The sequence below is a fragment of the Enhydra lutris genome, unplaced genomic scaffold (genome assembly GCF_002288905.1).
Source record: "Enhydra lutris kenyoni isolate GAN:26980312 unplaced genomic scaffold, ASM228890v2 scaffoldscaffold16, whole genome shotgun sequence".
In the NCBI taxonomy this organism is placed as follows: domain Eukaryota; kingdom Metazoa; phylum Chordata; class Mammalia; order Carnivora; family Mustelidae; genus Enhydra; species Enhydra lutris.
The window spans coordinates 5539102-5559946 of record NW_019154100.1 but is presented as its reverse complement, the minus strand read 5'-3'; the positions used below and the strand labels follow the sequence as shown (position 1 = coordinate 5559946).

Genomic DNA, 20845 nt, shown 5'->3' with positions numbered 1-20845 from the left:
CTTTTGGAAACTCAGCTCCCTCCGGAATTTGCATCCTCCGGGGAAGGGACAGGGCTCCCAGAAACCTGCATCTGGGGACGAATCTCCCCTCCCAGACTGTCGCCCTCCCCACCCAACCTCCCTACCCAAGGTCTAACTCGAATCTCTCTCCCGCTCCCCGTGTTTACGCCGCGTTTTAGTCTCCGGGACCCGTGGGGTGAGCCCCAGCCGGGACCCGAGCAGGGCAGCTGCCGCGGGCGTAGCCCCACTTGCGGGCCGGGGCTAGAGGGGCTGGCATCGAGGCGCTCGGAGCTCTCCTGCTCGCCCCTCCCTCTCCAGGGACTGGAGGGGGCTGGCGGGGGTGGGAGGGTTCAGGGGCGGGGGGGCTGACGCTCATCAATTCCGCTGCCACCTCCTCTGCAGCCCGGGGGGAGGTGACCGGGGGTGGGGCGGGAGCGCGGGCGAGCATTAAGACTCTTAAGTCGGGAGAAGTTTGCGCACAGCTCAGAGCTGGGCGAGGGAAGGCGCCCGGAAGGTGAGCCTCCTGGACTTTGGGGAGGTGGAAATAGGCATGGGGAAAAAACAGTTACCTTTTAGCCTATAATACAAGCTGGGTCTAGGTTTAAACCATCACTTAAAGCAGAAGTAAAGTGTCAGGAAATCGGGAGGGGGTCAGGAGAGGGAGGGCTCTGGACTAACGCAGTTTGCTCTCACGTCAAACTAGGAAGCCAGCCCCCCAGGCACTGGGTGGGCTGCGCCGCGCAGCTCGCGGACCTTCCTGGGTTGGAGAGGTGCGCACAGTCTGCACCTTACCCGGCGGCTGACATCTCCTGCCCAGGAGATGGGCGCTGGAGCTTGAGTTCCTGAGTCTCTGGAGCCACCACCTGCGAATGTCCTTCGCTTCTCCGGAGCTGTACCCAGCCGCCCTGTGAGACTATTCCAGGTAAGGAGGGTCTGGGAATGGACAGAACTTAAAGCTTTGGGATGTTCCCCGGGAAGGGTGAACAGTGAAGGTGCACAAGGTACCTTGTTTTTTTATTGCAAAACTTCAGTTTGATTGTGGTGCTTGAGGTTCAGATGTAGGGTCCCCTTAGTCTCGGTTGCCTCACTTTACCCTTGACTAGAGAAAAGTTGGTTGTCCTGGGAGGGTGCTACAATTTAGGATTTCCTATTGAAGACTCCTGATTTTTTTTTTTTTTTTTTTTGGTGACTTTCTCTATGTTTCCAATATCAATTTTTTCTCAAAACTTTTATTTTCCAACTTATTGGGTATGAAAATTATGGGGCTGAGAGTTGTGGATTTTTTCCAAGAGGTGTTTATTAGCTAACAAACAGATAATATCGGCATCTATGTGATGTGTCATGGTTGTTCTGGATATTGGAAATGAGTACAGTGGTGAATGGCGTTGCTTGTTAAGTCATGTTTTACAGAGAATTATTTTCCAACAATCATTTATGCATAGCAGCCATTCTTCACACCTATTAGGAAAAATATGTTGTGTGCGTAGTTTCCAAAGGGGTACTCTTTTTTCATGATGCTCTTTCCAAGCCTGGGTGAAAGACATCAAGAACAGCTCTAACAGATGAATTCTTCTTCCCCAGTCATTTTCCTTGAGGTGCAAGGAAATCCAATCAAAGTCAAAAATCAAGAATCCGGTTAGATTTTTAACCCATTATTCAGGATTTACTTTGCAAATCTACCTAAGAAAAGTTCTATCTGCAAGCTTTACCTAACGTTATATGGTATATGCAAGACTAGAAGGCAGGGTTCCATCTGCCGATCTTCTGGAGACCCCCAACGATCTGGTGGCTCTAGTTAGCCTAACCCAAGACAGCTGTTCAAGGCTATTTGTTGAAAATTATTGGGTGAATGAAAGTGAAATGTTGAAAAGAAATCAAAGTGTGACCATGTATTTACTGAAACTAATCTTTAAACTGCAGAGTGTCCAAGTTTGAGTGTGTCTTAAATGATAAGAGAAAGCAAGTATTTTATACATTTGGGCCACTTTGGCTTACCGGTGAAGACAAAGTAGGGATGCTTTATAGTATTGTGGGACTTTTAATAGCATGTTGCTAGCCTACTACGTGTTCTCTTAAAGAATTCAGCTTTTAAAAGTGGAGCTTGCTGGTTTTCTACACTAGCATCATGAAGGGAGCTAAGGTGATTGGATTTGCAAACAATCTTTGTAGTTTAAGTAAGTATTCTCAGTGGGCACTCATTTCTACTCAATATTTTAACATAGCTGAAAACATCCGTCAGCTGGGATTTGTTTTGGTTCAATGCCTCTAATCTACAGTTAATTTTAGGAACTAGAGCCACAAGAATAATATTCAGTCATATTGTAAAATGCTCTAAGATTACTTACTGACCACACCAATACATTGAGTAAACATGAAATCCTTATTATAACTTATTCACAAGAACACATAAATAATCTTAGAGTTGTATTGTTTTCATGATGCTTGGAGTTCAAGAAAATTAGCTGATATAAATATGGCTTCTGTTTCCCATCTTGTTATCTTTCTGAATTCTGGATAATGAATGATGATGGATGGAAAAAGGTAGCATTTGCTTCAGTCAGTTAAAGAGATGGAGCTAAATCTTAGTATAGTAGTGTTGTGGCTACTCTGTTCTTGGTGAACTTCTTAGAGCCTTTAAATATTGACATTAATAAAGATATTATCTACTGTTGGTTTTTATTATATTAAAAATAAATTGGAAATAGGAGACGTGATATTTTCAATGATAACCTAAACCAGTGTTCTCAACTCAGGCTGCAAATTAGAATCAATGGGAAAGCTTTCAAAAAAATTATAAGTCAATCCAGACCCTTCCCCAAACCAATTAAATCAGAATATCTAAGGAAAGGGGTCCACATTTTTATTTTTATTTTTCTTTACATGATTTAATGTGCAGCCATGATTTGGAACCACTGATTGAGATGGTTCCCGTCGGATTTGGTAGAGCCTGTTAATTTTGGGGGGTCTTGGTGAAAATAAATGCCATATGTTCTACTGTTGTTCTAATCTTTTTTCTTTAAGAAAATATATCTAATTTGATTTCCCAATTAGAAGAAAAAGAGGACTTTTTTTTCCTGATGGTAGATGTTTAAACAATAATAGCTTCCGGGAAAAACATTTTTTTTTTTTTCCTGTCCAGAAAGCAAGCTATTGAGTTTGAAGCTTACCTGACCATCCAGAAAATGGTTTCATAAATTAGCTCTAGCTTTAAGAGATGTTGAAAATAATGCTTTATGAAACATAGAATTTGATTTCATTTTTTCTAAGACCTGAATGATGTGTAATGTGCAAATATGTACGCTTTTGAAGGACAGAAGGAGGAAAGTACTACCATTCTCTTTGGCACACCAACTAACATACCCTGGGTGCCAACTATGTTCTAGCATTTTCATATAAATTATTTTAAGGCTCACAATAGCTTTGTGAGGTACCAGCTATTATTTTCATTTTACATATGAGGAAATTAAGGACCCATCAGGTTAATGAACTTGCTCAAAGCCATAAACCAAACATATTTGGCATGCGTTTGAACCCAAGTCTTCTTATTCTAAGTTTAATACTATTATAACATATATATGTATATACATTTTTTTAAATTTAAAGGCAGCATTTAAAAAAAAGTAATATTGGTTAAGAGCACAGATTCTAGAATGGCTCTGCTTGTGTTTTCAGCCTGGCTCCATCATTTTCTAAGAAGCTGTCCATTTTGGGGCAAGTAATCTAACCTCCCCATGCCTTAATTTCCTTTGTAAAAGGAGGTTTATCTAATGAGAATTAAATGAGTTAATATTTGTTAGTCACTGTGGGTAGGTGCCTGGTGTATAGTAAGTTCTATGTGTTGTATTTTTTAAAATGTCATTCATTTAAAAATATTTTTGATTGTTTATTATATGCCAAGCCTCACATTAAGCCTGAAGATAACATAAACAAATAAGTCATGCCCCTATACTCAAGGATTCTGTGTCTAACAGATAATGACCAATACATAAACAATTGTTCCACTCTGGTGTGAGATTTTCTTCCAGTTTAATTATAATCAAAAGCAATTATTTTGTGTGACAACTGTGTGGTTTTCAATGTTAATATGATCTTTCAGGGCTCCATATAATGAGTATTATGAAACCAATTGATAATATATTGTACTGTCACAGTGGTATTCATTTGTTTTCAATTCTATCAAAACACAGCAACCAATATTAATTAACATCTGTTTCCAGCTTTACTTTATCAGTTTAGAAAACTGGTAATATGGAAAGGTTTGGGGTCTCTAAAATTTTATTTTAATATTTAGAGGCAATTTACAGAATAATTTAGAGGCAAAAAATTGGTAGAAAATGTCCTCAGAATCTCTTCTTAATACTTCTAAGTGCCATTTTCATGCATTGGTGTTCTGAAAAGAGTGTTATCTGATTGGAATGTAGTTTGGGGTTCTTGGGGTTTTTTTTATTTTGTTTTGGAAAATCATTTTAAGGTAGGAAATGTTGACCAAGGAGTCCAGTGAAAGGTCTCTAACACCGGGCTGGCCCGGCAAGAGTATCTCATTGGAGCTGGCTATGCTTCTGCCATCATGCCTGCCGTTCCGTGCCCCTGCCTTGTGTCGCATGATACCTCCAGGGTACCTGTGAATGCCTGAGGTCTAAGTCTGTCTTTGTTCAATGAAAAGCCTTTCTTTATTAAAAATAGTATATAAATTGGTACTTTTGTAAATGAAGAAGACAGTGCTCCAAACCTAAGGAGCTGTTTCTCAAAGAAACAAAGTCCCTAGCTCGGTGAAATAGTTTCTGTTTTTGCAATCAATATTTGACCATTCTACCTCATTGCCATTTCCGTTTGCAAATGTATGTCTTTCTTCTCTCTTACCAAGTCTCAAGACTATTCCCAGTTTTCTTCACAAATGCTGCGTTTTTCTTCCTCCTACTTTCACTGCCATCCCTTTATTTTGAGCTTTTCTTGTTATTTTTAACAAAATAATTAAATATTCTCCTAATGTTTGGTCACATTCAGCCTCTGTGACGCAGTCAGTGTTATACAACACAGTCGGACTTATGTTCTAAGCTCCCATTTTGTCACCCTCGATTCATAATTATTCGGTAATTGCTAAGGAACCATAAGACTTAGAACCCCTCTTTAGCCTAGCATTTAAGATATTTTATGATAGAATTCCATTTTACCTTTCCCAACCAAGTCAAGTGGGAAACTGCAACGACTCCCTGATTCCAGCTCTGAAGCCATAATGACGCAGCAAAAATTGACTCCCAGTGTGGAGTCCATCCTTCACACTCAACCCTTGTGCCCTTGCCTGTCAACCTCAGTTTATATTCTATTGCCTCAAAATTGAGGTTGGTAGTGGGTGGGGAGCCCCTTCCATCTGGGGTTCAGTGGTGAAGCTGCATTGCTTTGATTTTTGCTTCTTCCCACAGCCCTAGTCCCCCTCCCTGCCTTCTCCTTGTCTGCTAGTTCAAAATTCAACATTTCAAATCTTACCTTCCTCCATCACGCAAAATGTCTTACTCATTCTCCGTAATACATCCAACAAATTTCTGTCCTTAGAGCTTTGTTCATATTTTTAAGCTCAGTACATACTTACTAAATGCTTATTATGTCCTAGTCAGGGGTTATTGTGACAGGTTACAGTTCCTGGCTTCCTGGGGACTGCAGGACACAGACAGACCAAGAAACAGTTACACAACCATCTGGTAAGTACTCCGATAAAGAAATGTCATGAATGTTCTGGAAGCCGGGAGGAACAGCACCCAGCGGGGCATCCGGGAAGCTTTCTGAGGGAGATGACCCTAAAGGGGGCATGACTCGGCATTGATATGACAAAGCAGAATGAGCCAAATAAGGAGGGGAAGTGATGAAGTGTGTTAGAGACAGGACATGAGGCTCTAAAAAGCCTGGATGTTTGAAACAACATGGTGATTTTGGGAAGCCATGGGCATTTGGGCTGGTGCTGGTGAGGTAGTGGGGCATGGGTCACCGAGAGGCTTGCAAGCCTGTCTTGCTAAAGGATTTGCATTTTATCATGAAGACAGTGGGGCTTCTTGAAGGAGTTAAAGTAGGGGACTGAAATAATCAGATCTGCTGTTCTGGTAGATCACTGCAGCAGGAAGACAGGAGGGATATTAGATTGAAAGAGCAATGGATACAAATTAACTGGAAGCCCGGAGCCTTATTGCACTAACAGAGGGGATAAACAGTTAGGGTCACCTAACTGGGTGGAAGGGGAGATAGAAAAGGAAAGAAAACAATCAGGAGATTATTGTAGGGATAGCTTTCGTGGAAGTGGGTATATGGTAGAAAATGGAGGTGGCACGACTGAGGAAAATAGGTGATAGTATGATCAAGCCTAGGTTTCTTTCACAAATAATAGGAGAGATGGACGTCATTCACATCGTCTGGACAAGGAATGTTTTAGGGACGGAAGGTAAAGAATTTAATTTGGAACGTGATGCATTCAACTTATTCATGTGACGACATCCAGTAAAAGTAGACACAGAAATTTATGGCTGGAGACAGCATTTTGTTTTAGAGATATGGATTTGGGAGACATAAGTCTGTCTCTCTGTTTCAGCTGATGGTAAAAGAACGGAGGATTTCACCCTCGGAGAAGTAAAAACTAAAAAGAGAGAAAAGGGAAGTTTAAAAAAAAAAAGCCAGAAAAAATTTAAAAAAGAAAATCATCTAGGTCAGAATCCCAGGAACACCAGTTTTTGTTTTTGTTTTTTTAAGGTACAAGGGTCTGCAAAAAATATGGAAATTACAGGCTAGGTGAAAGGAAGAAGCACAGGAGCAAGTGGTTTTGTGGAAGCCACGGAGAAAAAAAGTGGGCACCTAAGCAGGATGTCACAAGTCAATCAAGTGGGGTAGGAAGTGAGAGATCGCAGTTGGATTGAATTAAGAGCAGTTTCAGTAGTGGGTTGAGGAAGAAAGGAGAAGGGAGGAAATGGAGACACCGAGTGTCCACAATAATTTCAGTCACTTTGACGTGGACTCTTTATTTTATATCCCTTTGAAATTTTACAGTCCACTAGAGCTTAACTTAAATGCTGCTTCCTTCTGTTAGCCTTACCTGGGTGGTCAGTGACACACACCCCGCCCCCCGCCCCGGGCAAGATGTAATATCACATCCTGATATCTCTTTCCTTAGAGCTTCTAGAAGTACCATGCAGCATGCACACGCGTGTGCGTGTGTGTGTGTAAAGTATTCCCTTTTGTCATTCATTCATTGAAATAAACTCTCTTAATGTCTTTTTTATAATAGGGCATCGGGGGGTAAACATGGGTTTCATAAGCCCCTACCTTCAGGGATTACAATTTAGAAATCCCAGCATTTCTGCATCCAAATATTTCTTAGAATGTTTGTCCACCCAGAAGTTGCACAGGTGAATTTTTCAGGGAAAAATATCACTTTTTGAATCAGAAATTATACCATTTTCTACTTGTCTTCTTGTACTTTATTCTCCCTTTTCTGTTGTGGAGCTCTGTTAATTTTTCTTATTTCCTTACTAGATTAAAAAGTACAGTCATCCTTTTCTGCCGTATTCCGCAACATGTAGAGGAGACTTTCTTTTCTCTTAGTGACACGAGTTAAACTTACCTAAATGTTGCCCTAGATATGGTGCCTTTTTTTCCCCTGAAATTATTTTTGTCACATTAAGCCTTAAATGTTTCCTCTTTTAAGGTATCAACTAACTGTTATTCCAGAGATTTCAGCCCCTTCTTTCTGGCATCCTCCAAATCAGTAAACCATTCACATTTCTCACCCCGGGAACTATTATTTTTGGCTTGAGTCAGTGTTGACTCGAAGAACCAACTCTGTTTTCTTCAGTCAGCAAGCCTTACCTGGATGGTCAGTGACCAGCCCCCTCCCCAGGCAAGAAGTAATATCACATATTATATTAAAATAAATATCATATATTACATTAAAACATAGCTCACATATTCAGAACATTGCATTCATCTTAAGCATGCAGAACTGTTTTCCAGCTGCCCCCCATACACTTTCTTAGGCACAAAGTATATACCTCTTTGTCTCCGTGCCTCTTGCACTAGACTGAAGCTAGTCAGCTAGTATTTATACCCCTGTGGGCAGGGGGATAAAAAATGGGACTTTCCTTCTCATACTCCCAGTATGGACCAAAGCCCTGGAAGCAATTAATCCTAAATTGTTTGAATAACTGATCGTCAGCAAGTTAATGTCTCCGAGACTTTACGAATACCACTAAAATAATAACAAACCCAGCTACAGGTCATTGAGCCCCGACTGCATGCTGGATACCACGATGCTTAGTTATTATCATGACAATCACATGGGGGGTTATGCCCATTCCACAAGGAGACAGACTCAGAAATCTTATGTGACGCACCCAGGTTCATGCATCACCGAAGCACCAGGGCTTGAATTCAAACCTAAGTTTACCTAATGCCAAAAGATTGTGCTCCACTACTGCAGTCAAATGACATCTTAATGATGATTTAGAGATCTTTTTATTATAATTTGTATATATTGTCTTGAATGATCAGAGCCTTCAATAAGAGAATTAGGAGCCCCTCTTCATGGACTTTAAAGTCACTCTTTCTGAAGGCTTTCAGCTCAGCTTTCTAACCGAGTGGGGCTGCGGGAGCTGTGGTTATAACACTGACCACCACGATGTGGCCTTTTGGGATACCCTGTGGTAGTCCAGGTTCCTGCTCTGGAGCAAGGGGATGTTCCAGACGACGACACACATATGCTGGAACGTCTGGCACCACCATAAAAATGCGAGGAGTGATACAGTTCTAGGAACTTAGGCTTTTTTTGCCCAACCCTAACTTAGTTCTACGAAGTACCTGTTAAATTAATTTTTTTATAAACACAGATGAGTTTGGTGTCAGCCAAATATGAAAGCTATATTTATCCTTTCCTGGAGCCCCAAAGTAATGGCACTTATGGTAGGACCATCTTAAGAGGGGAAAAAAAAAGCCTCTTCGATAATAATAATTGTTAAAGGAAGACTCTGCTGTTTAAGGAAATTTCCTCTCGAACAGGTGTTCATAAAGTCAACTGGGGCAGCTAGGGAAAAGGGAAAGGCAGAGTGCCCTGCTGCCAAACTGAAATTTCAAATGGACGTGACTCATATATTAATTAACCCAAACTTCAGCATAATTATTTGTCTCTAACCTTAGGTCTGATAGACAGAAATCTTGCAAGCTTGAAGGGTTATTGTAGAAGAGATCTATGTTTACAGACATTGAGATGGGATCTCTTTAGTCCAAGATTCAAAGAAATTCATGACACAGAGAACACAATAATGCAAATTGCTTTAGCACCTCATTCCCTGGGCCTACTACAGGGTTAAAAGGTCAGGACAATATTAGAACACTTTTTCATTCCTAACATCATATAGACTGCAAAGATGGCATTAAGGCAAAATCCCAGTAAAGTGGTGAGTGATCATTGTTGCTCGAGGGCCAATTCAGGAAAAACAAGAATTTACTGGGTTGCTTTTCTTCCCATTCAAAATGAAAATAATTTTATTGCATCCAATGAGAAAAATGTATATTCTTGCAAATTAGATATATTATTTTAGTAAATAGAAGGTCAATGAGAAACTTGGCATTTCTTCTTAGCTACTAAAATATTAATAATCTGGGCAAATTTGAGGAGTAGTGACTTGGAGTCAGCAAATATCAAAACTGGAAGTTATAGCCTCATTGAACTGCATTTTAATTTGTTAAAGAGGCATTGCTTGTCTATGAGGTAACGTCATACATTTTCTTGGTAACTAATATTTTATCCTTATTATTGATCAGGAGTTCAGTGCTCTCATGAAAGAGGAACTGAGGTAGAGATGACATATTTATTATTTCTCCATCAGTAGGTGACAGTGCTGCCTTGAGAACTCCAGCCTTTGGACTCCATGTCCAGTGCTCTCCTTGAGAGGCTGCAGAATTGCAGGAAGTCGTGAACATTCACACACACACACAAAATTCACATGAATGGCCTCATGCATAACCACAAGGAAGGTTGAACACATAAATAAGATGCCCTAAACTATATTGCATAAGAGGCAGAGCCTGCCTCTAGTGTCCCTTCTCTTCTCTTAGCTTCCCGAGCACCTCCCACTCATAGCATTCCCATTTATTCCAGAAGCCTGCTTTCCTAAGGAAAACCCCCACTGCTTGAGTCTTTCTACAACCTCTCCCTCAGCTCCTCTTTGCTTGCCAAAATCAATTGCTTTTCTCTTACTCTATTCCTATAAACACTGCTCCCTGCAGGTAATATAGTCGTCGAATAAAACTTTATTCCCTTTAGGAAAAAAAAAATATTTGCATTATCAATGATTTAGGAGCTAACTCTTGAACCTGGCATTTCCTGCTGTGTGCTCTTCGATCAAATCAGTTTGGATCTTTATTCCCAAGCTTGAAACTTTATTCTACACATCAGCCTACTGAAAGCTGTGAGAAGTGGGCTTCGCTGCTTATCCATCACTTGTAATGAAGACCCCTGCTGTCATCTCTTGCCTAGGCCACCGTAACAACTTCCTATGTGGTCTGCTCTTGAGGTCTTATGCCTCTCCCCGCCATGTTCTCTGCTCAGCACCCAAAGGGAATCTTCAGATGTAACCCAGATCAGGTATCCCCTCTGTCCACAACCATTTAACAGCTTCTAAGGACACCTGAACCCATGCTCACACTCGTCACCGTGGCCTCAGGTTCCTCTGTGACCCAGCAGCCACAGCCTACTGTTGCAGCCTCATCTACCTGGACCACTCACTCCACCATCCTAATCTTGATCCATTCACTAGAAGACTCCATGCCCTTTCCCCCTCATGCCCTCACCCCAGCCCTTCCCTCCATCTGGAATGTTCTTTCACCCATTTTCACATGGTTAGCTGCATCTCTTACTTCAGGCCTTAGCGTAACTGTCACTCCCACAAGGAGGCCCGCGATAGTCCCCGCACTTTCTGACATATGCGTTGCCCTACTAACCTCTACCTCAGCAACTTGCTTATTTCCTTCATAATAGTCAATACAGTTTGTAAGTGTTTTATTTTCGTGTCTGACTCCACATTTCTTTTCTTTTCTTTATTCTATCTTTTATTTTTCTATCACCTGCGTTAGAATATAAATTCCATGAGGTCTGTCTTGTTGACTCTCTTAATTTCCAGCACTCTAAATAAATGTCTATTCAACAAATTGAAGGCAAACATCCATTTAATCTTGTCCTATCCACGGCACTTCTCAATTTATGTGACCTATAAGATCTTCTTATGGTATACCAACTCTTGGTATCTGGCTGAAAATCTTCGGAAAATCTGTCTTTTTGAAAGGAAGTAAAGATAATAGCAGGAATTTTAAGTAGTGATGCAAGTGTGACTTGGGGGCAGGTGAGCCTTTTTGATAAAATTCAAATCTCCATGAAAATTTTCGTAGTAGGATTGACCATCTGGTGTCATATCCACAAGATTAAAGAGGACCAGTACCCAGCAAGGCAAAACCATACCCAAGCTTATAAGAGCTGATTTTAATCTATATTACCCTTGGAGGACATGGAGTTTTTAAAACCCAAATCACTTTTGTAAGTTATTATAACTATATCTGCTGTTCATGGCCTTTATTGTATCTAAAGTTTTTTTTATCAATTATGTATTTCATCTGGCTGCCTTCTTGCCTGTATTTAAAGGCAGGCATTTCTTTTTTTTTTTTTTTAATATTTTATTTATTTATTTATTTGAGAGAGAGATCACAAGTAGACAGAGAGGCAGGCAGAGAGACAGAGAGAGGGAAGCAGGCTCCCTGCTGAGCAGAGAGCCCGATGCGGGACTCGATCCCAGGACCCTGAGATCATGACCTGAGCGGAAGGCAGAGGCTTAACCCACTGAGCCACCCAGGCGCCCGGCAGGCATTTCTAAGTAAGAACTTTTCTCAAATTATTTGGTTCAAATGAGATTTTTTTTTAAATAAGTATTTCAAGTTACAGTATGTGAAACTAGCTGGAATGAGGACACCCCTTCATTATAGCCAATTTATACAAGGTAGGGTCTTAGAAATTAAATTATGGTGTTGGGATTGACCAGACCATAGTCTAAATGGAGCCAAGTGCGAAATTTTGATCAATATCAGATTCCCAACAAGGTAATTTCCAGTTTTTAAAAAGAGTATCTTTTAAAATCCTTCTAGGAAACTTGGATAAAAAATATATTTATTGAAATATTTTAATAATGGTGATAATGGTAATAGTTACACTTACATAGAACTTACTATGAGCCAGTAATATATACATATATATGTATATATACATATATATATTTATACATAAATATATACATATATACAGATACATAAATATGTATATATATATGTATATATACATAAATATGTATATATGTACATATTTATGTATATTACATAAATGTATATAAAAATATAAATATATTATAGATGTTAATATACTTCATCTTCACAGCAGGCCTCTCAGGTAGGTACCATTATTATCTTCTTTACCCAATGAAGAGACTAAAGCACAGAGAGGTAAGTCACCTATGGAAGAACACACAGCTAACCCATGACAGCTTTGGAAATGAAATCAAGGAGGTCTGGCTCCAGAGTAAGTAAATGCAAAAAGGGGAATGTGCTTATTATAAATTAATGTTAAAATCTTGACAAAGCTTGTTATAATGATATAATATGTCTTTCAGTTTTGCATTCTTATGTGTCTTTCAACAGCAGATCCATGGATTTCTCTCTTTTTTTCAGAAAATTAATGAATTAAGTAGTGGTTTTCCTAATTTGTTCTAAATATGAATCTTTACAGCGGTCATGAGATGTACCCATGCTAATAGTATTCCATGCTGCCCTGTGGTTTACAAGGAGAGGAAATTGTACTTTGCCAGGCTGACACCTCATTCATAAAAAGCAGAGTCAAATTTAAAAACTTAATCTGTTTTTATTATTGTAACTTCTGCTATAAAAATGCAAAACACACCTCTTAACAAAATATGATTTTAAATAAAATTTCCAAACTATAATTCTGATTACTTACATGAAAATTAGTCAGAAACCCATGATATATATGGTCTTAATGATGTGGGGGGAAAACATGGTCTAAAAATGGCAAGTACAAATACATCAAATTTTAATTAGTCTAAAAATGGTCAAGTTTCCTATTCACTCACTTGGAGATGATAAACTTTCCAAGATCTATTTTGGAGCATGCCAATTCTTTTCCACGTGTTCTAAGTGGTCTCATTTCCCTATGCGATGACTATGTTGGCACTCAGAGTACTTGTTCAACGGGAGAGATCTGATCAGATACTCAAAGGAAAATCTGTGTGTACTTCCATGTTCAAGATGCTCAGCTACTTGCAAGTGATTTTTATTTGCCATCTCCAATCCGTTTTAATTTATTACCATATCTGAAGTTATTTTATTTTCTAATATTGCAGTTCTCTTATTTACTGCTCTTAAATTTTTCATGCATTCTATTGTGTAATGTGTTTTACTCGAAAGCTTCCCCCCCCCCCATCCCCACTGTTACAGCTCATTTTAAGAATAATGAAAGAAAGAATAGGAAAACATGTGTGTCAGGGATATTTCACAGAATATTGATCTAGGACCTAACTGCTTTACATTAGATTATCCAATTTCCTTGTGAATCAAGTCATTTTTCCAGCAGTAGAGAGAAGGCCAGGAAATGAATGCTCCAGAAAGTGAGAAGGTTTTATCCTCTAAAGTTGCAGGAAAATGTAATCAAATTCATGGGGAAAAAGAATAGAAGAAAAAATGTGTATACAGCACAAAGAGATACTTTCATATGTTTTACTTCAATGTAGCTGGAAAAGAAAATCTACTCTTAACATTTCTTCTGTCAGTTTGACATGATGCTATATTCTAAGCACTACAGAAAAAAACACTTTAGGACCTTTGCCCTTTCTCAACCTCAAACTATTACAGGATAATATTTATATTACCCTCAGTAATGCAAAATATCCCTTAGGATAGGAAAAAATAATAATAAAAGCACTTGGTCTTTAACAGAAACTTGTCTTGAATGCTTTTGAAGATTGGTCAGTGTCCCTAATAGAAGAGGACAGGTCACCATTCCATTCAGTTTAGGTAACCCTCAAACAAGTAAATTAGTCAAATCAATTTAGCAGAAGCTCAGAGGTTCATAAACATTACATTATAAAATTCATGTATACCCTGCCTAAATTTTTCCCTTCCAGAAATTCAAAGTTGACAAACTTAAAAAGGTTATGATTCAGAGCAGACTGACTGGTGATAGCATGTTGAACCTCGAAAGATGAGACAGAGCCTACTTTCTTTTCTACTTCTCTCTTGATTTAACAGTCATGGATTTTTCTAAGCTCTTCCCACCCCCCCCAACCCTGCCACCTCTAACATAACAAAAACAATACATTTGAGCTCTTCTTCATATTTGTTAAAAGAGCCCACCTTCGGTGCCTGGGAGGCTCAGTGGGTTGAGCCTCTGCCTTTGGCTTGGGTCATGATCCTAGGGTCCTGGGATCAAGTCCTGCATCAGGCTCTCTGCTCAACAGGGACCCTGCTTCCCCCCGTCTCTCTGCCTGCCGCTCTGCCTACTTGTGATCTCTCCCTCTGTGTCAAATAAATAAGTAAAATCTAAAAAAAAAAAAAAAAAAAAAAAAGTGCCTACCTCAAAAATTCAGGATAAAACCTCTAGTTTTAATATACCGGGGTCTGTCAGTAAAAGTTACCTCTCACCATCAACTTTACATATGCATAACCCATTCCCCACCTTCATTTGGATTTTTAAGTTCTACTCATGTTAATTTATGTTAACCCATGATTTACTTGTATATTTGAGGAATTTTCAAAGGAGCATAATACCTCTCTATCATGTTCCCTCTTCTCAGTCACTTACTTGTAGTCTTCTAAAATAACCTCGTACCATTCCCTACTCCTCAGTACACATTCTTGTGGATGATTAGAGCAGGTCTTAGAGGTCCTAATCCAACTCCTTCATCATGTAAGTGAAGAAATAAAAGAGACAGGACTTCTCCAGTATCACACAGGTGTATCAGTTCCATCGCATGGTGGATTAAACAATTTTAGATTTGAATAGAAAGATGTGTGTTAGAAAAAAAATAAGACTTTCTTCATTGAGGAGCCATGATTATAGCAATATAGGTATATAGGCTGTTTATCTCTCCTTTTTTGACTTCATCACTATCCAGATCTCAGACTCCACCCTAAATTAATCAAAAGAAGGGTCACGATCCAGACATAACCGCCATGGTGACAGGTGGGCAACAGGTAAGGGAGAGATGCACAGCATCACGGCTGACTCTCTGAGTTGCCCAGGCTAGTGAACACCTAAAAATATAGATTTAGGTAGGAAAGAAAGCAAACCTGTGGTCTTACTATTACTCATTGTATCCAAGCTGGAGATTTTTTTTTTTATTGTAAAGCTTTCATCTTGTTTTCTTTCTTATTCATAATAATACTTTTTAAGCAGAGGTCCAAAATAGACATCACAGAGTTTTTTTAAGTGATCATCATGCATGTGTTTTGCTTTTAGGATTTTTTAGTGTGCTTGTTTAAAACTTTCCCAAGGTGGTATGTTGATGAAATTGCCTTCATGCATACAGCACTTTAAGGGACAAACAAATGGAACAGGTAACATGATAGGGGGATTAGGTGGAACCTGGGACAGAATTCCAAGTAGGGCAGAAAAGAGAGGTTGGAAAGAGCCAAAGACATCATCTCATTTAAGCTGCACAACAACCCTGCAAGCTGGTTATTTTTATCTCCATTTTATAGATGGGAACACAGAAAATCAAAGAAGCTAAATAAATTAATAAGAAGAAATAAGAATAAAATAATTATTATAATTATTAATAATAACATGTTAACAATAAGTTAATTTTAAAACTAAAATTTTTGAGGGCTAATTATGTTGGTTCCTGGACAAAGTATCCTGTTTAATTTTCACAATAATCACAGGCATTATTATCATGCCCATGTTACCTGCAGAGAATGGTGAGACTTAGGAACTTAAAGAAAGTCGGTGTATCTTGAAGAAGAGGGAGGATTTAAGCCTGGGCAGCCTAAGCTTGAAGCCCATGGTTTGAATTGCTATCCTGAACTACTAAAAGCAAACATGCATTCTCACCTAGGTCTGTTTGCTTCCCATCCATAGTTTTTCAGCTTCCCTCATGGCTTTTAAAATAATGATCTTCAAATTTGGTCTGGTGACCCATGTTGATCCATGATGGAGTTTCCCTGTTTGGCAGCAAAATAAAAAGATCAAAGACAATGTCAAAATTTTCTCCTACTACTAAGTGTGTTCAGTTTAAAGGACCACACTTTGTTCTGAGATTACATTCTTCCTTTTCTGGAGCAAAAATATCCCTTCTTTTCATCTAATGATAATGATAATTGATTATACTTTAAAAAAATTCTTTAAGATTAGAAATTGATCAACACTACGACCCTCTCCCCCACCTCACATGAGGGACAATGGGCAAGGAATTGTATGTATTTATAAAATTTAAAATTTGGGGCTCTTTTACAAAAGAAAAAGCGTGCTGTTAGGGAATGAGGGGTAGTACATGAAGCAAACTACAAATTTGCCCAAGACTAACCCTTGTGTTCATGGGTATCACTTTTTAGTTTTTAAACATCTTACAAAGAAGCATGTTACCCTTAAAATTATCAGTATATAAATATATTTTTCTAGAAAAGCACACTGCATATACAAAGCACCTGAGCTTTGGTGGAACTACTATGTACACAGTTTAGAAAATGCTTCAAATTCAGCCTCTCATTTGACCTGTGCACAAACTTCCCAACCCTGGTACTATTTTAACAGGAAGGGTGTTGTCTTTAGAGGACACAACAGGATATATTCCTTATTAGTATCGTTTGGCCCCTCTTAGCCTTGATTTCCTCTAGGAAAGGAATTATTTCTATCTCACAGGACTATTTCGTGGATTTCTATTAAAGTAAGAAAAGTGCCACACATGGAATAAGGCACATAGCAGTCAATAACTGCTGTTTATTCTTGTAATTATTATGATATTCATTTTATAGAGGAGAAAACTATAGCTCAGATTAAAATGAGCCAACATAGTTCATCTAGTTAACTAGTTCAGTGACAGAGGTGGGCTTGAACCCACTTCTACCCATATCCCAAAGCTTCTTTTGGTTCTTTCTCACCTGCAATTCTGTATGAATCCCAAACCTTCTTTTCGCTATCTCACCCCACAACTCCGATAATGGGAAAAACCTGAGAAGTGCCTTTGATTTAAGCGTGTCTCCATCATTCTTTCGATGATGCTGTCCATATGGACACAGCACATAAACTTCTCAGAAGGAAAATCAGATGAGATTTAAAATGATGTATTGTGTGTATCAGTCCAAGAAAACTAACATTAAAACACGTACAAGTCGGAATGGAAATTGTAAAGATCACCAGATGATATGAAAAGTAAGATCCTGCAGTGCATAAAGGAGGCAGTAGCCAAAGGTCATCAGTTTAATAGGAAGATTAAACTTAAAGTGAACCCATAATTTTTATATCTATAAAAAGGGCTTATTGTGTGACTAGTGCATACCAGCAGATATATTTTCCTAAATTACAAGACACCAGTAGTCAGTGTGTTGTTTTTTGTTTTTTGTTTTTTTAATTTAAACTACCTGAAGAATGGCTTCATCTCCCTGGGATAGAGAGTGGCTTTAATTGTCAGTGGGAGATTAGGAAAAGTGGGCATCTCACTGATTCCTTAGCCAAAAAAAGTTTTGTTTTCCTCACAAGCCTAAAGAATAAGAAGTTTCTGTCTTTTTAAAGAGAAAGGAGAAGTAGGACATATTTCAGACCTCAGAGGCCAGCAAATGAGGAAGGAAAGCCAATTCCTTTTCTTTTCTTTCAGAGGGATTTTCTCTTAATAAAACATACTCTAGAGTTCCATCTCTTGTTTTGAATTCATCAGAAATCTGGATCTTAAATAGCTACTTCTAAAATATTCAGAGACAAGTGTAGACTGAATATACACTGTGTTGTGAGAATGCAGATCTTGAACTTAAAGAACATAACGGTTATTAATTGAGTTCCATCTCTTCCTGTGATTTAGGGTGCAAATTTGCAGCAGAGAGCTTGTCACATGGTGTGTCAGCCACCAGATGGGGACCATAACAAGGCTGGATCTCCAAAGGGGAAGTTAAGGGCTACACAAGAGACAGGGACACCAGTGAGAGTGAGAGACAGCAGGAGATAATGGCTGAGAATCTTACCTGCTGCACCGATTAATGAAAATGGATCGAAAACATTTATATTTAAAGTCCAACATATTTCTTTAAAGCTTCACTTTCCTCCATTAAAAGGAATGAGTAGAAATAGTAAAAAATCCTTTTTTTCCAAGTACCTGAGTATCTTGCCAGCAACTCAACCACCGCTCCTCAAGGTGGCAAAGCAAAGAGAGTCAGAGCATATAGTTTGGGGCCTTGCAGGTTTATTTCAGGTAATGCGAATATTTTAGATGAAGTAGTCAACTTGACTGATATTACCAGTAAATCATTTTGCTAAGCCACAAAAGGGCAATGGCCTTAGTCCAGAACCCATGTGGATGGAGAAGGCACTTCCTTTTTGTCTCTACTCTCATCATCTTTACATTTTTTTTTGGGGGGGGGGGAGGGAGAGAGGGAGAGGGCATCCGCATGCCTTCCTGCAAGTAGGGAGGGACAGAGAGAGAAGGGGAGAGAATCCCAAGTAGGCTCCGCTCCCAGCATGGAGCCCGACTCAGGGCTCAATCAAATGATCCTGAGATCATGACCTGAGCTGAAATCAAAAGCAGGATGCTTAACTGACTGAGCCACCCAGGGGGGCCCTACCATTCTGTTATTTTTTTTAAGAGAGAGAATGCTGAAGATCCACTTTCTTTGCAAATTTCAGGTACACAATACAGTAGTATTAACTATAGTCATCTTGCTGTGTGTTAGAAGGCACTTCTCAATAGGCAAGCTATGGAAAACCACAACAGCCTAGTTTTGCTGAGCCGCAATCATGGGAATGGTTTGTTGTCTTAGGGGCTGGGGGTAGGGAGCAGAAAAGTTTTGGTTTATTAAAATCCGGTCAAACAGTTCTGCCCCATGGACAGTGTATGTAAATCTTGCTAAGAAGGAGGCACTAGAGAAAGTACCTAACTTGCCTACCAGTTCCTAAAGTTACAGCTGACTGCCAGTCTTACCATATTTTCTCAAATAATTCATCCCAACTTCTCTTTTATCCTCATGACATGGAAGTTGATGACAAAGACAAGGATTTTATTAGTTGTCAGATTCTTTAACTCCCCATATCTTCTTCTTTTGCACTGAAACACTAGTTCTCAAACTTCTGCCAGCAACAGAGTCACTTGGAGGGCTTGTTTAAACATAGATTGCTGTTCCTACCCCAGAGTCTCTGATTCAGTCTAAGGTGGGGCCCCAAAATGTGCATTTCTAATCAGTTCGCAGGTGATGCAGGTGGTTTTAGTCCAGCTGTCAGGATCACAGATACCTCTCAGGTATCCCTTTCAACAGGCTCTCTTCCCCACCCCTTCCATAGTTCAAGGGTTTTCAGTCTGAGTCCGTGATGCCCCTGTCTATCCAGCCTTACATCAGCCTGAGCATTTCCCTGGCCAGTGTCAGCAAAACATGAACAACATGAAGCTGTATTTGGAGTGAAGCATTTCAGATGCTTCGCCTCCTCACTGCCCATGTCTCTGATACTCTCTTTCCTTCTAATATTTCTAGTACTTTCTTTCCAATATTTCCAAATTGATATCAGAAATAGCTGGTGAAGAAGAAAAAGGAATTGTTTTCCTCCCTTATTTTTCTTCATTCCATTTAAATGTTAGTGTCATAAAATTTTTATTATTAAAATAATTAAACTTTTATTTAAAAGATAATCAAGAACAGAAAGCCATATGAAATCTGCCCTCCACTTTGAACATCTCACCAGTCTTTGAGAGATACAGAAAGAACCTGAAGCTCTATTTCAAATGGCATTCGTCTAGCTCACGGAAGGTGGAAGTTCCAAGGAGTAGCTGTTTGTTCTTCCTAGAAAAAAAATAGCGGACTACATAATATCCTTTTAACTAGTACAAATAGTACATAATTGTCAAACCTTCATATACAAAGAAATAAAGATCTTACCAATACGACTGCTTTTAAAACTACTATAGCTGGTGCAGTAATTACATAGAAGGCAGAATTGCTTTATTTTTTTCCTAAAAAGTAGATATAGGATAATCGTTACAAGGGTGTTTATACTTTTGTTCTATAATGTTTTTTGTATTTACTTAACAATAAAAAAGTTTTAAAGAAAGGCAAAAAATGTATGGGTGTAAAAAAGACTGGTAGATTTAAGTTTGTTTACTCAAATCACATATATTGAATGCCTACTCTGGGCTAGGTGTTGTTTTAGTCAATGGAGATGCAACAAGGAAAGACAAACAAGGCCATACTTGTCTGGATGCATTCTAATGTAAAAGATCAGTGATGAATAAATATAGCCAAAAGATAAAAAGAGTTAGGGTCTTACCTTATCAAGGGTCAAAGCATACCATGAGACAAGTAACTAAAGTGCCATGGTGTTGACACAGAAGAGGATAAATATAGGGACTATATAAAGGTATAGGGACTAAAATAAAGAGTGTAGAAATACCTTGGACTTTGGTAGATGATGACATCTGCATTTCAAATGAGTGATAAAATAATAGGAACCTCAAAATACAGAACTACTTGGCACCATGCTCAGAAACAAATAGTGTTGTATTTCCAGTCTAAGTACAAAAATTAAAACTGTAAATGTACTTCGAGGAATTTAAGAGAATATATTTGT

General features: G+C 38.9%; 1 protein-coding gene across 1 annotated transcript in view; it reads left to right on the top strand.

Moving 5' to 3' along the window:
* The first annotated feature begins 848 nt into the window (after window positions 1-848).
* LOC111147287 (calcitonin receptor) overlaps window positions 849-20845 on the top strand; it is a 151649-nt gene continuing 131652 nt past the window's right edge. The window contains exon 1 of the mRNA XM_022503247.1: window positions 849-922. The gene's annotated coding sequence lies outside the window, so the exon portion shown is untranslated. The remainder of the gene's footprint in view (window positions 923-20845) is intronic.